The sequence below is a fragment of the Aphelocoma coerulescens genome, unplaced genomic scaffold, assembly GCF_041296385.1.
Source record: "Aphelocoma coerulescens isolate FSJ_1873_10779 unplaced genomic scaffold, UR_Acoe_1.0 HiC_scaffold_63, whole genome shotgun sequence".
Classification (NCBI taxonomy): Eukaryota; Metazoa; Chordata; class Aves; order Passeriformes; family Corvidae; genus Aphelocoma; species Aphelocoma coerulescens.
In genome coordinates, this window is record NW_027183981.1 from 1,399,231 (window position 1) to 1,413,859 (window position 14,629).

The 14,629-nt window shown below is 49.4% G+C and overlaps 1 long non-coding RNA gene across 1 annotated transcript; it reads right to left on the reverse strand.

The window, feature by feature from the left end:
• Window positions 1-683: 683 nt before the first annotated feature.
• Window positions 684-13,145, reverse strand: LOC138102196 (uncharacterized). Its single transcript, XR_011147348.1, has 2 exons — window positions 12,776-13,145; window positions 684-12,417 (listed from the first exon to the last, which is right to left on the reverse strand). It is a non-coding gene; the product is annotated as an uncharacterized lncRNA (long non-coding RNA).
• Between the last annotated feature and the right edge of the window lie 1,484 nt (window positions 13,146-14,629).

Consider the following 14,629-nt stretch of genomic DNA (forward strand, 5'->3'; position numbering starts at 1 on the left):
CTGCGGAAGCCACGCCTTCTCAAGGCCCCGCTGGATACCCTTTGGGGTAATGAAGCGGGCTTCCACCCGTGTGAGAGAGGGTATAATTGATACCCCTCGCCATCGCTTGGACTCGCCACCCAGCGGTAGTTTCCCAAGCCTGCAGAAACAAATTGTTTGGCACACTTGTTTAACTGTCACCCAGAGCCTTGTCCATGGGCTTAAGTTGGACACAGTTAGGAGTTTGGGTGAGGGCCAGCTGCTGACTTCGACTGCCCTCACTTATACCATCATTACTGTTTGTTTGATTTGGACAATGCTGCAATCAATGACTTTGTGGTACATATGAACGGCCACTCAAACTGACCCTTTAGATCTTAGGGTCAGATCAGCCAATGTCATTCCATCTTTATCCCCTGCTTTGGGAGATGTTGGGCTCAATCTGGTGTGTCTGGAGTTTTTAAACTCCTCTTTTTACTCTGAGGTTGGAATCCATCTGGGTAGTGTCTGGGAGGGTTTGGCTGAGTTCCCAGAGCCATATGAGGCCTTGCCATCTCGGCCTGCTTGGGATGATGAATTTGGGCATGATTGAGGAGATATTGAGGAGCCCAAAACACCTGAGGCTCTCTCCGGGATCAGTGAGGTGGGACACCAGTTGGAACTCCTGTGGTGTCCGTCCCAGACAAAAATCCAGCTTGTCCACGCTGTTTTACCCAATTTAATCAGATACTGGGGCTGATTGAACATCTAAAGAGGACCCATGGGCTGAAAAAGATCTTTTTTAAGTGCTCTAAATGTGGTAAATGAAATCTTAAATAACACAGTATTGCCCTTCATGTCCCACGGAGCAAGGGGAATGTGCATGGGTTTCTGACAGGTGATTGGCTATGTGAGGTATACAGAAGGGGTTCTCTACCAAGATTGGCCTGGGCCACCACAAGAGGTTGATGCATCCTCTTGTGAGAAACTTGGAAAGGATTGCTTCCTCCCATCCTAAAGAGTCATCTGTGAGAGCAGCCCATAAGAAAGTATGGACTGAGGAGGAAGAGGCTCTTCTGTCGCAGTTGGTGATGAAGTATGCTGCTAACAGAAACATCAATAAGTTGATTGTGGAGCATATTCCACCTAAGACGGCAAAGAAGATCAATGACAAGAGACACCTTCTCATGAAAGGTCCCCCCAATGTGGTTCAATCTGAAATCAAAGGTGAGTCTAATGTTGAGAGAGAAGAGCTCCACCAGGTCACTAAATTGCCGAGAGAGAGCACAGCTGAAGCTCCACTATTGTGATGTCACCAGGAAAGGGTTATTGGCATGTAAATTTGCTAAGTGCCAGAGCGCCTTTGAGAAGATTTTGGATGGGCAAGATCCCCAAGGGGTGGTGAATGATGCTTTTGAGAACTGTTTTGGTGGCCTGAGTAAGGCTCTGCTAGATTACAAAGGCGACCAGGGATCCAAAGTCGCAAAGGTCCCATGGTCAGCAAGCATCCAGAATGACAGCTAATTGGATGCAAAAGAGAGCAAGAAAGAAAGAGAGCTTAGTTACTAACTGGGCTCAGCTGCAGAAGTCACATCTCCCTGTGGTCCCGCTGGATACCTGCAAGGGTAACTAAGTCGACTTCTGCCCCAGTGTGAGCGAGGGTGTAGCGGCTACCCCTCCCTACTGTTTGGACTCACCACCCAAATAGTAGCCTCATAATTCGGTGCCACAAAACTCATACGAGTCACGACATGAGCTGCTGACCCTTTGCCCTGGGGGTGGTGAGCTGGATAAAGTCGGGCAGCTGCTCAGGGGGTAGCGCTGCCATGACTCCTGGAATCTCCCACTTTAGAGCAGGATACGCTAATCACCTAGCCAGGGCCAGCTTGGTTGACCTCTGTGCTTTGAGGGGAAACACGTCAATCAAGCAACTGCACGCGCAGGGCCATAACTCCAATCCGTCAGAACCTGGGTGTGTACGCCACTTGTTCCAACTACATGGGGGCAAGACTGGACCGGCCATATTCTGCCACCTGGATGCTCTGCACTGCTTGCAACCCAGTGGCACTGAGTGGTGGAGACATGGTCTTGTACCAGACCCCATCCGTGCATACAGCTGTGCCCCAGATTGTCAGAAAGGGCACGCGCATCATGCCGTACAGGGCCATGTCACTGGTAATGCATGGCTATGCCCCAATCTGTGACCGGTTAAGACTCCATACCCTGAGTGGGAAACTCATTTTGCTGCACGCTGCGAGGCGTGTACCATGACGTCATCCATTTACCACCTCAATCTTGAGCCAAGATTTACCAATTTTGACCAAGGTGGACAGGCCACCTTCATTAAACCCAGGAAAGTGTGTATTGTGATATGCTCAATAAATGGGAGCAGAGTTACTAACTGGGCTCAGCTGTGGAAGCCGCACCTCCTCGTGGTCCCGCCAGATACCCTTAGTGGTATCTAAGTTGGCTTCTGCCCCATTGTGAGAGAGGGTGTACCCCTCCCTATTGCTTGGACTTGCCCCCACAATGATAGCTTCACATCTTAGTTGAAACAAAATTGTTTTGTAACACCTCTTATTCCTGTTGCCCAGAGCCTAGTCCATGGATTTGTGTTGGACACAGAAATGTGGGAGAGGGCCTGCTGTCAACTTCGACTACCCTCACTTGGACTGACATCTATCTTTGACTGGTTTTGGAACAATGGTACAATCAATGACATTGCACTACGTATCAAGCCACTCAGACTGACCCCTTAGATCTGAGGGTCAGTAGAGCCGATATTGCTCCACCTTTACCCTCCACACTGGCAGCTGAGAAGCTCAATTTAGTATGTTTGGAGTTTGTTAACTCCATGATTGACTATGATGCGGGAATCCAACCAGGTGGAAATTGGGAGGGGTTTGCCAAGTACCCTGAGGCATATGAAGCCTTACCAACTAGGTCCGCCCGGGATAGAGAAACTGAGTGCTTGCTTAAAGATCACAGAGACAAGGATGAGCCTGACACATCTGCAGCTCTCCCTGGGACAAGCTTGGGCATGATACCAACTGATACACTTGTGGTATCTGTTCCTGACAAAAATCCATCCTGTCCATCCTGTGATACCCAATTCAATTGGATGCTGGGCCTGATTGACCATCTAAAGAGAACCCACAGGAAAAGAAAGATCATCTTTAAGTGTCTCAAATGTGGTAAGGAAAATTTAAAACACCACAGTATCTCCTGCCACTTCCCACAGTGCAAAGGAAATGTGGAAGTGGTCCCAAAGGGTGATTGGATCTGTGAAGTATGCCAGAGGGCTTTCTCCACCAAGATTGGCTTGGGACAGCACAAGAGGCTGGCGCATCCTCTTGTAAGGAACCTGCAACAAATTGCTGCCCCCCATCCAAAGGAAACATCGGTTAGAGGAGCCCACCAAGAGGTGTGGACTGAGGAGGAAGAGGCTCTTCTGAGACAATTAGTGATAAAGTATGATGGTAACATCAATAACTTAACCGCAGAGCATATTCCATCTAAAATGGCAAAGCATGTATGTGATAAAAGATGTCTTCTAAAAGTTCCCTCTAAAACTGTTCAACCTGATATAGATGGCTAATGATCCTAATGTGGGGAGAGGAGAACATCCCCCATCTGCCAAATAGCTGACAGAGGGACTGCTATAGCTCCATTATTCATGGGCCTTGAATCCTTCCCTTCACAGAAGGAAGCAGGTAACACCGCTTGTACGGCCCTAATTATTGAAAAAGAAGTGGAAAAGAATATCAAAGAGATTAGGAAGAACTCTGATTCGGGGCCACACAGGATTACGTTGGGCTGTCTTGTCAAAATGCATCCCAGGTATTCCCTGTTGATGGAGATCTTCAATTTACAGCTCATAACCAGAACTATTCCTGCTGCACTGAGTGAATGCCGGTCAGTCTTGATCCCCAAGTCTACCAAGGTGGATAGGCTTAATGACATCAATAACTGGAGGCCTATCACCATTGCTTCCACGGTGTTTAGGTTATTCTCCAGGATTTTAATGGCAAGATTGACCAAAGCGTGTCCCATAAACCTGAGACAAAGGGGATTTATACATGCAGCAGGATGTTCTGAGAATCTGAACTTGATACAACTTACTGTCAAACATGCGAAAAAGGAGCACAAAGAGTTTGGGATTGTTTTCGTGGACATTGCGAAAGCTTTTGACACCATATGTCATCAGCATATTACCATGAGTCTGATGCAGAGAGGGGCTGACCCCCACATTAAACATCTTGTTGGCAAAACGTACAAGAGTATCTTTATGTACATCGACACCAAAAAGGAAAAGACAAATCCTTTTAAGTGTCAAACAGGGTGATCCAATGTCACCCTTACTATTCAACCTGGTGCTTGGCCCTCTATTATGTAAATTGGAGAATCTTGGTGAAAGCAACTGTCAAGGAAGTTTCAAAGTTACTGCCATGGCCTTCGCTGATGATTTAGTGTTACTGAGTGACCCCTGGGAAGGCATGTGTACGAACATTAAGATCCTAGAGACGATTTGCCATCTAACTGGTCTCAAGATACATGTAGGGGAGAAGTGTCATGGCTTTTACATCAAGCCAACTAAAGACTCTTCTTATACCATCAATGACTGTCCAGTGTGGATGATATATGGCACCCCCCTTAATATGATCGACCCTGCTCACTCTGAGAAATATCTCGGTTTACAGATTGATCCCTGGACTGGAATAGCAGATACAGGTTTATGCGAAAAACCAGAAATTAGCTTTGTCGGATTGCTGACGCACTACTAAAGCCTCTTCAGAAAATCAATACACTGAAAACTTACAGTATCCAGAGATTGGTACACCTTGCCCACCACACCAAAGTAAAAGTTGGGCTCCTCAAATCCCCTGATTTGTTAATTCAATCTTTTGTCAAGGAATAGCTTCATCTTCCACCAAACATCTGTGATGCTATCTTGTACTCGGATTGTAAAGATGGTGGTCTGGGTTTCTTCACGTTGGTGGCGCTTCTTCCAAGTATACAAGCACGGAGATTATATAGACTGACCCAGTCTCTGGATGAGGTTTTGACAATGTTCCTAAGAGGGGAACACCTGGAATTGATGTATGAGAAACTGTGCATACGAGCTGGGGGTGATAAAGAGAATATCCCACCAATCTGGGAGCCTATTCCATTACCAGAAGGTATCCTTGCTGAGGGTGAAGATGCATCTGAACAGGAGGTTGCCGTTCCAAAGATCCACAGCCCAAGACCTTGTAACTGACAGAAACATGAATACAGTAAGTGGAAGTAACTGCTATTCCAAGGCCACGGTATTGAGAACTTTGAAAATGATAGTATCAGAAATTGGTGGATAGCAAGGTACAGAGGAATACCTCACAGGAAATTGATAACTGCGCTACAACTGAGAGCCAACGCCTACCCCATTTGAGGGTTCCTGGCCAGGGGTAGGCAAAATGAATGTGTGAAAACCTGTAGACATTGTGGCACTGGTAATGAAACACCAGCTGATATTATCGGGAATTGTCCAATACCTCAAGAGGTCAGGATTAAAAGACACAATTCCATCTGTGAGATGCTTAGCTGCGAGGCTAAAAAGAAGAATTGGACTGTATTCCACGAGCAGCGTATCAGAGACAAGAACAACGAGTTATACAAGCCAGATCTGATCTTTTTTAAAGGAAAGGCATTCGTGCTGGACATGACAGTCAGATACCAGCACTCCAACTCATCCTTGTAAGATGCTGCCAATGAGTGGTCAAGAAATATTAGCAACTTCATAGACAAGTTCAAGATCTTAAAAATGCAGCAGCAGACATTGAATTCATGGGCTTTCCTGTAGGAGCACAAGGAAAGTGGTACAAGAAAAACTCTGAGTTGCTACTGGCCCTAGGCTTCTCTAAGAAGAGGCAAGAGAAGACTGCCCGGGCCCTGGCATCCACAGAGCTCCTCTCTTCCGTTGATATCGTTCATATGTTTGCGAGCAAAGCTCAATCATTTCTGTGGATGGAAAATAAATACGGCTGAATGGCATTGCTGGACAGTGGGTAGGACACATGAGAACAGTACAATTCTGCCAATCGTCCTGTGTCGCCCACTGCCCGTATTTGGGATAAATGTAACAATTTGGACCAGGTGGATGGGCCACCTATACTGAACCCAGAAAAGAAACATATAATCATAGATGTGAAAGGAATGAGAGGGATTTATCTCTACAAACAAACTGTGGGTCTGCTGGTGGATAAAGCCAGATACTGAGAAAGAAGCAATGGGAGGAACCATAAATTCCATAGGAATTCCACTGATTGACACAAACTATTACTTACCCAAGGCTGTGCTAAATCCCTGCATTTAGAGAAAAAGAACAGAGACACAAGGAAAAGAAAAGGGGGGGGTATACATTAGAATAGGGTCTGTATTAGGTGATTCGGGAAGTCTGTGCCTCTCAAGTACCTCAGCCAATGGGGAAAGAGAGAGGGAAATGCGGCTGGGAAATTAGGATAAAAAGGAGGCGGCATCCTCTAACAATCTGAGAGACCCATGGGAAATGCCCATGACCTCTCCCTTTATTCAAATAAAGTAATGGAACTCCTCTATCTCCTTTTTGGACACAAACCTCTGGTGTTTGTGGATTAATTTTCCTGACATATGTTTAGTAAGAAACCATGAAGGTGTTCCCGGAGAAAGATTAAATGGAACAAGCATATAAGAAACTGTGGATTTAAGATGGAGGAGACAGAGAAAAGATACTGTCAATTTGGGAGACCAAAACAGTGACTGAACCAATTGGCTCGTATAGTGCAGACATACCGGAAGCACCGTCTTCAAAAAGCAAACTTCCTAAACCATGCAATTGGCAAAAAAATTGAATTCAATAAATGGACTAAGTTATTGTCCCAAGACTGCGGAATCACAAATTTTGAAGGAGACATAATTAGTAATCATTGGCTGCAAAATAATAAAGGCATACCTCACAGGAAGCTCCTTTCAGCATTACAACTGAGAGAGAATGTCTACCCCACGAGAGAATTTTTAGCCAGGGGTAGACAGGACCAATACCTCAAGGCATGCAGACACTGCAAGGCGGACAATGAAACTTGCACCCACATCATTGGCAACTGCCCAGTTACACAGGATGCTAGGATTAAGAGGCACAGTTACATCGGCGAGCTGCTGTCTAAAGAGGCGAAGAAGAAGGAGGGGGTAGTGTTTCAGGAACCGCATATAAGCGATAACAACAGTTATATAAACCTAATCTGGTACTGGCGAAGGTCGCCCAGGCATTTGTCGTGGATGTGACAGTGCAGTAGGAATCAGCCAAAGCATCGCCAGAAGAAGCCACTACTGAGCAAGTGAACAAGTACAAACACCTGGAGAAAGAGGTATGAGAACTTACCAATGAAAAGGACGTTGTGTATGAGGGCTTAGCTACAAACTGGGCATCGCTGCAGAGGTCGCACCTCCTTGTGGTCCCACTGAATACGCTGCTGAATACGCTGACCTCTGCCCCAGCAAGTTATTGCTGGAATCGCCAGCCAACAACAGCCCCAAAATCGGTGAAACAAATTTAAGGTAAGAGCTGTGGAGCTTTTTACCCAAAACCTAGCCCATGGGTTTGTGCTGGCCAAAGAACAGCAAGTGGTTGGGGCTCCACCACCAATCTAATACTTCCTCTCCTTAATTTGCTACAAACTAAAATTCCGGATCCGTAAAATGGGGCCATTGATATGCTTATTCCAGGTATTGACCAGCACTCAGACCAGGCCTTCTGACTGGGTAGACTGGGGCCTAGCAATTTAAAACTGGACCACTTGTCTAACACTGAAGGAGACCTGTTGTCTGCAAATTTACCATCTGACCCCACGATTTGGTGGAAAATGAAAACGAACTGGTGGTGTTAGAGTTTTATAACTAGGGAGTGTCTGAAACTAATGAATGTGTTCATTTTTCCACAAGTTGGGAGGGTTTGAACAGGCTGCCGGAGGTGTACAAATGTCTTACACCTCATCTGAGTGCGGGAGAAGACAGCTGTCTCCTGTAGACTACCAGTTGTTTGTACTTAACCATGGGGAAAAAAGTGGCAAGGAAAAGACAGAAAGCACATCAGAAACATCGCCTCCCGAGCCAGAGAACAACACGCCGGCAAAATCCCCACCCGTGCCAGGGAACAGCGTGAATCGGATGCCGGAGGACGTTTCAACAGTGACGATTCCCGACAAAAATCCACCATGTCCATGCTGTGGAACCCAGGTGGACCGTGTGTTGGGCTTAATTAAACACCTGAAAAGAGCCCACAGGAGAAGGAGGATTCGGTTTCAATGTGCTACATGCGGAAGGAAAAACAGTAACTATCAGTAACTATTGCTAGTCGTTTTCCTAAATGCAGGGCAACGGCTGAAACAGCTCCAGCAGGGGAGGGGGTCTGTGAGGTTTGCAGCCGTGACTTCAAAACAAAAATCGGCCTGGGACAACACAAAAGATTGGCACACCTGATTGTCAGAAATCAGGAAAGGATTGTTGCTTCCCACCCGAATGAGACCTCTGCCCGAGGAGCTCACAAAAGGTGTTGAACCAAGGAGGAAGAACATCTGCTGCTAAGGTTAGAGGCTCAGTTTTGGCAAAACAAAAACATCAATAAACTATTAGCCAAACACATTCCATCCAAGACAGCAAAGCAAATCAGTGACAAAAGGAGATTGCTGCCCGAGGAACCAGCTGTGGGCATGGGAACAGAACCTGGGATGAGTCACCATCCAGATAATGAGGAGGAACAGCTGGGGAATATCAACCAGCAGAGGGAGGGGCAGCTGCAGGCCCATTAGCAGAGAACTCTGGGTGAATGGCTTTCAGCTGGCAAACTCAACACCTTCCCACAGGCATTCAAGCAGTTACTTCATGGCCACGAGATGACATCACTGGTCAATGAGTCAGGGCAGGACTGCTTCAGGATGCCTCCATATGATAAGCCAGATAAGAACATCAACCCAAGATAAGAACAAAAGGAGGACCCAGGAAAGAAACTCAAGAAGACCTGTCAGGGAGCAATCAAGAGAGGTAATTACCTGCACTTCCAGTGCCTGTTCCATCTAGATAGGGGGAAATTAGCCAAGATTACTCTGGATGATGTTGAATGTTTGTCCTGTGACATCCCACCCTGCGAAATTTATTCAGCATTTAAAGCCAGGTGGGAAACACCTGGCAAGTTCAAGAGCCTTGGGAACTTCCAAATTAAAGGGAAACCTGACAGCAGTGCTTTCAGGGACTTAACTATGGCTAAAGAAATTGAGAAGAATGTGCAGGAAATTAGCAAAAATTTAGCTCCTGGTCCAGATGGGATTACCCTAAGGGACCTCAAAAAGATGGACCCCAAGTTCTCCCAGACTATGGAGATTTTCAACCTTTGGTTAACATCAGATAAAAATCCCAGACATGGTGAGGGGATGCAGGACTGTATTAATACCAAAGTCAGCCAAACTGGATTGTTTAAAGGACACTGATAACTGGAGACCATCACAATTGGCTCCATCTTGTTAAGACTCTTCTCCAGAATAATGACAGCAAGGTTGACTAAGTCATGCCCCCTCAACCCAAGGTAAAGTGGCTTTATAAGAGCAGCGGAATCCCCTGAAAATTGGAAACTCCTACGAACAATAATTCCATCTCCCAAAAGAGAATACAGACTGCTGGGTGTCGTATTCATGGGCATTGCTAAGGCTTTTGACACCGTGACCCACCAGCACATTCTACATGATCTGCAGCACAGGGTAGCGGACCCCCATGTCACCAGACTGGTGAGCAATATGCATGAGAACATCCATACATATCATCACATTAAAACCTGTTCAGAAAATGGACTTTCCAAACAAATAGACACCATCCCTACACTAATATACTTGGCAGACCACACGGATGCAAAGCAGGCCTCCTTTAATCCCCTGAACTACAAATTCAATTGACTGTCAAGGAGTGGCTACACTTAACACCATGCACACGTGATGCCGTCCTGTACTCCAGCATGAAGGATGGAGGTTTGGGTATCACCAAATTGATGGGCCTCAATCTAAGTATACAGGCCCGAAGATTACGTCGACTTGCCCAATTGTCGGATGATGCCTTAAGATCGTTCCTGAAAGAAGAATGCTCCGATCAAATCTACAGGAAATTATGGATAACAACTGGAGGAGATAAAGAAAAGATCCTGTCGATATGGGAGCCTAAACTTAAGACAGAACTACTGGATGGTGCAGGTGATGACACAACATCAGAATGGGAAGTAGCTACTCTGAAAGCTCAGTATCTGTGACCATGTAACCAGAGGAAAGAGGAATTTACTAAAGGGAAACAGCTGGTATCCCAGGGCCCTAGTATTACAAACTTTGAGGAGGATAACATCAGCAATTTCTGGATCTTTAGATACAGAGGCATACCTCACAGAAAAGTAATAACAGCATTGCAGCTGAGAGCCAATGTCTACACCACAAGAATTCCTTCCTGGCAAGAGGAAGACAAGGTCAGTGCGTCAAAAGCTGCAGGCACTGCAAGGCTGAAAATGAAACATGCTCCCACATCATCAGAAACTGTGCAGTAACACAAAATGGCAGAATTAAAAGACACAACTACATCTGTGACATGTTGATCAACAAAGCTAAAAAGGAGGATTGGACAGTGTTTCAAGAGCCACATGTGAGGGATGACAACGGTGAAATGTACAAACCAGACCTGATCTTTGTAAGAGAAAAACAGGCATTGGTGATGGAGGTGACAATCAAATGTGAATGCACTGAAGCATCTTTACAGGAAGCTGCAACTGGAAAAGTGAGAAAATATCAACATCTTCATGAACACATTCAGGAACTCGCCAATGCAGGAGATACCAAGTTTGGGGGCTTTCCTGCTGGAGAGTGGAGAAAGTGGTTCTATGGAACAAATGAGCTCCTAGAGGCCCTGGGTCTCTCCAAAACATGGCGGGAGAAGACTGCCCGGGCTCTGGCCTCCAGAGCCCTCCTCACCTCAGCTGATATTGTTCATATCTTTGCAAGCAAGGCTGGCTCGGTTGCATAGAGTTCTTATTGCTTACGCTAATTAAAAAAAAAAGTTAAAAGCCTGATGGTACATAAGGACAGTGGGAACGACACAATTCTTCCAAGGATGTAGCATTGTGTTTCACCCACTTTTGAGACTAAATTCTACTGATTTGGACCATGGTGGATGGGCCACCTATACTTAACCCAGAAAAGGAACATATATGAAAATAAATGCTCAGTAAATAGTCAAATGCCTCATCATCTAATCAGTGATGTGAATGAATGGATCAATGAGATTCCCACTGTCCCTACTTACTATCCAGAGAAACCACAGCCAACAGAACAGGCTTGGCAGAAGCAACACGGAAAGAAGACCCTGTTGAGCTTGACTCTGCTCTGGTGCTCCGACGAGACACGAGAGGTGTGGAATACGTGGGAGGCGTGGTGCACATTTGGCAGTGTTGGGTGACCCGCCCACTGGTGTCCCGGCCATCGGTGAAATACCACTACTCTGATTGTTCTGGTGAGCACACCTGGCCTCCCGGGTAGAGGAGGGAAGGCTCCCCATGCCCCATGCCGGCAGCAGGCAGACCGTGTCTGAGACCCCAGTGGAGAGACCCGGCCTTCCCGTGACCACACTTGGCATGCTGGGGACACGGGGTACACCTGGTCCCCTGTTCCAGTGGGGAGATGTGGCATCTCATCCCAGTGGAGGGCAGACCTGCTTCCTGTGACCAGACTTGGCCAGTGGGAGACATGAGTGTTTCCCAGGCCTGGGTACCGCTGTGGTCCCTGCTGACTCAGTGCCTGAGCAGGTCCCAGTGAGCCCTAGCACATGTTCCTCCCCCCACCCTTACCTCCCTGAACCACCAGCCCATGGTGACATCAGAGTTCTCTCCAGCCTGCTCAAAAGTAGAGAGATCACAGACAGGCATCCACGCTGACATCTCAAGTCTCTCTGGGCTGCTAAAGAGCAGTGAGGTCACATGAGGTCACAGGGCCTCCATGGTGACATGCCAGGGCTCTTAAATCTTCCACAGACTTGAGAGGTCACGATCAGTCACAGTGGCTGCATGGTGAGAACACTACGGTCTCTATGTGCTCAGGAGCCCATTTGGCACAGGCACTCACTGAGGTTCTGTGGTGACATCCCAGTGGTCTCTATGCTCCTAAAGACACTGAGGTCACAGGCAATCCCAGGGGTTCCATGGCGACATCCCAGGAGTCTCCCATCTGCCAAACTACACTGACTTCACATGCTGTCACAGGGTCTCAATGGCAACATAACAGGTGTCTCCAGGCTGCTGAGCAGCCGTGATGTCACAGGCTCTCACAGGGGTTCCACAGTGACATCCTAGGTGTCTCCATGCTGCTGAAAAGCTGTAATGTCACAGGCACTCACAGCGGCTCTACGGTGACATTCTGAGGGTGTCGAAGGCTGCAAAAGAACCATCAGGTCACACGCTGTTACAGGGACTCCATAGGGACATCCCCCCAGGTGTCTCCAGGCTGCTAAAAAGGTTCTTCCTCACAGACACCCAGAAGTGTTCCATTGTGACATCCCAGTGCTCCTAAAGAACACTGAGGTCACAGGCAATGACAGCAGCTTTGTACTGACATCCCCCGTGTCTCTAGGCTGCTAAAGAGCTCTGATGTCAGCGGCAGTGACAACGGCTCCATGGGGACATGCCAGGTTTCTCTAAACTGCTGAAGAGCAGTCAGGTCAAAGGCCCTCCCCAAGGCTTCCATCCTCACATTCCAAAGGGAGCCAGGTTTTTAAAGAGCCCTGAGCTCACCTGCACTCACACGGCTTCCATGGTGACATCGCAGGGCTCTCTGGGCCTTCTAAGGAGCCCTGACAGTGACAGACGCTCCACGGTCACATCCTAGAAGACTCTGGGCTGCTAAAGACAGGTCAGGAGCAGTCACGGGCACTCCATGGTGACATCCCAAGGCTCTTTAATCTCCCTCCTCTCTCTCTCACCGCCACCACCGCCACTGCCCCTCTCCTGCGCCTCACCACTCCGCACTGCTCCCGGGGAGAGAAGGAGGGAGTCTTTAGGAGCCGCCGGAGTTCCTGCCCCCCGCCCCGCCCCCGGACAGGCAGCAGCGGGAGCTCTCTAAGCCCGGGGCCCGGGTCTCTAAACCCGCCGTGCCCCTGCCCCGCCTCCCGCCTTCATTTCTGCATCGCTCCCTCGCCCCGCTGCGCTCCTGCTCGCCCCCGCCGCGGGATGAAGAAGAAGCGCGGGACCGCGGGAAAAACGCCGTAAAACCAAAAGACTCCAAGCGACCCAGCCAGAAATCTTTTCGCAAAGAGACGCCGCGCAGCCCCCCGCCACCACCCGCAGCCCGTGCCCAGCCTCACCCGTGCCCGGCTCCCCCTGCTCGCCCAACGCGCCCGCTGCCCCCGCGCAGCCTCCTCCTCTCCCGGCCGCCGCCGCCGCCGGCCGCGCCTGGGACCCTGGGCGGCGGCGGGAAAAGCCTTTCCCGTGCTGCTCCGCGCCACCGCCGAGCCTGAGCGGGGAGGGCGGGGCGGCCTGGGCCGCGCGCGGGCCCTGCAAGGCGGCGCGGGGAGCGAGGGGAAAACAGAAGGAAGGAAAGAAATGCAGAAGAAAAAGCCGCCTGGGCTGGTGCAAAAGGGAAACAACCAACTACCACGCTCCCCTCTAACACCCCTCCCCATACCCGCACCTCCGCCTCCCGCGTCGAAAAATAAACCACCCCGCAACAGACACACAAAATTACCTCCTCTCACCTCGCGCAACCAAAGCCGAAAGCCGGCCAAGGGCGCCCGGCCCTGCGCTCTCGCGGCGGGCGGGGGAACTCGCGCCGGGGCCGGCGGCTTGGGGCCGGGCTCGGCCGCCCCGACGCGATCCCCGCCGGCCGGGCTGTGTGTGGGGGCTGTGTGGGCTCTGGGGCAGCGGGGCCGTGGCGGCGCAGGCGGAGCGAAGGGAGGCGGCTCGCCGGGAGCGCGGCGGGGCTGCTGTGGGTGCAACAGAAAACAAACCTTGGGGGAAAAAAAGTGTTCTGGTAGGGCCTGATGGTGAAAAATAAAGGAGTAGGATTTAGGGGACTGGTACCCCTCCGGGGCAGAGGAGCCCTCGAGCGTCCTGCCCGAGCCGGCTGCTGCCGGTTTCCTGTGCCATCCCATCTCTTTAGCAGCGTGGAGCCCCCTGGAATGTCACCACTGAGGTCCTGTGAGTGCCTGTGACCTCCCAGCTCCTTAGCAGCCTTGAGACACGTGGGATGTCACCACTGAGACCCTGTTAAGGGCTGTGAGCTCCGTGCGGTTTGCAAATGGGACACTCCTAGGATGTCCCCGTAGAGCCCCTGGGGTTGTTTGTGCCCTCAGTGTTCTTCAGGAGCACAGAGAGCGCTGGGATGTCCTCATGGAACCCCAGTGAGTGCCTGTGACACAGCGGTGCCGTAGCTGACTAAAGTCACCTCGGATGTACCCACTGAATGGCTGTGAGTGCCTCTGAGCACACGGGTCTTCATCATCCCCAGAGAGCTCTGAGATGTCCCCATGGGAGCCCTGTGAGTGCAGGTGAGCTCAGGGATCTTTGGAAACCTCGAACCACCTAGGATGTGAGGATGGAAGCCTTGGGAGTGCCTTTGACCTCCCTGCCCTTTAGCAGTCTGGAGACCCC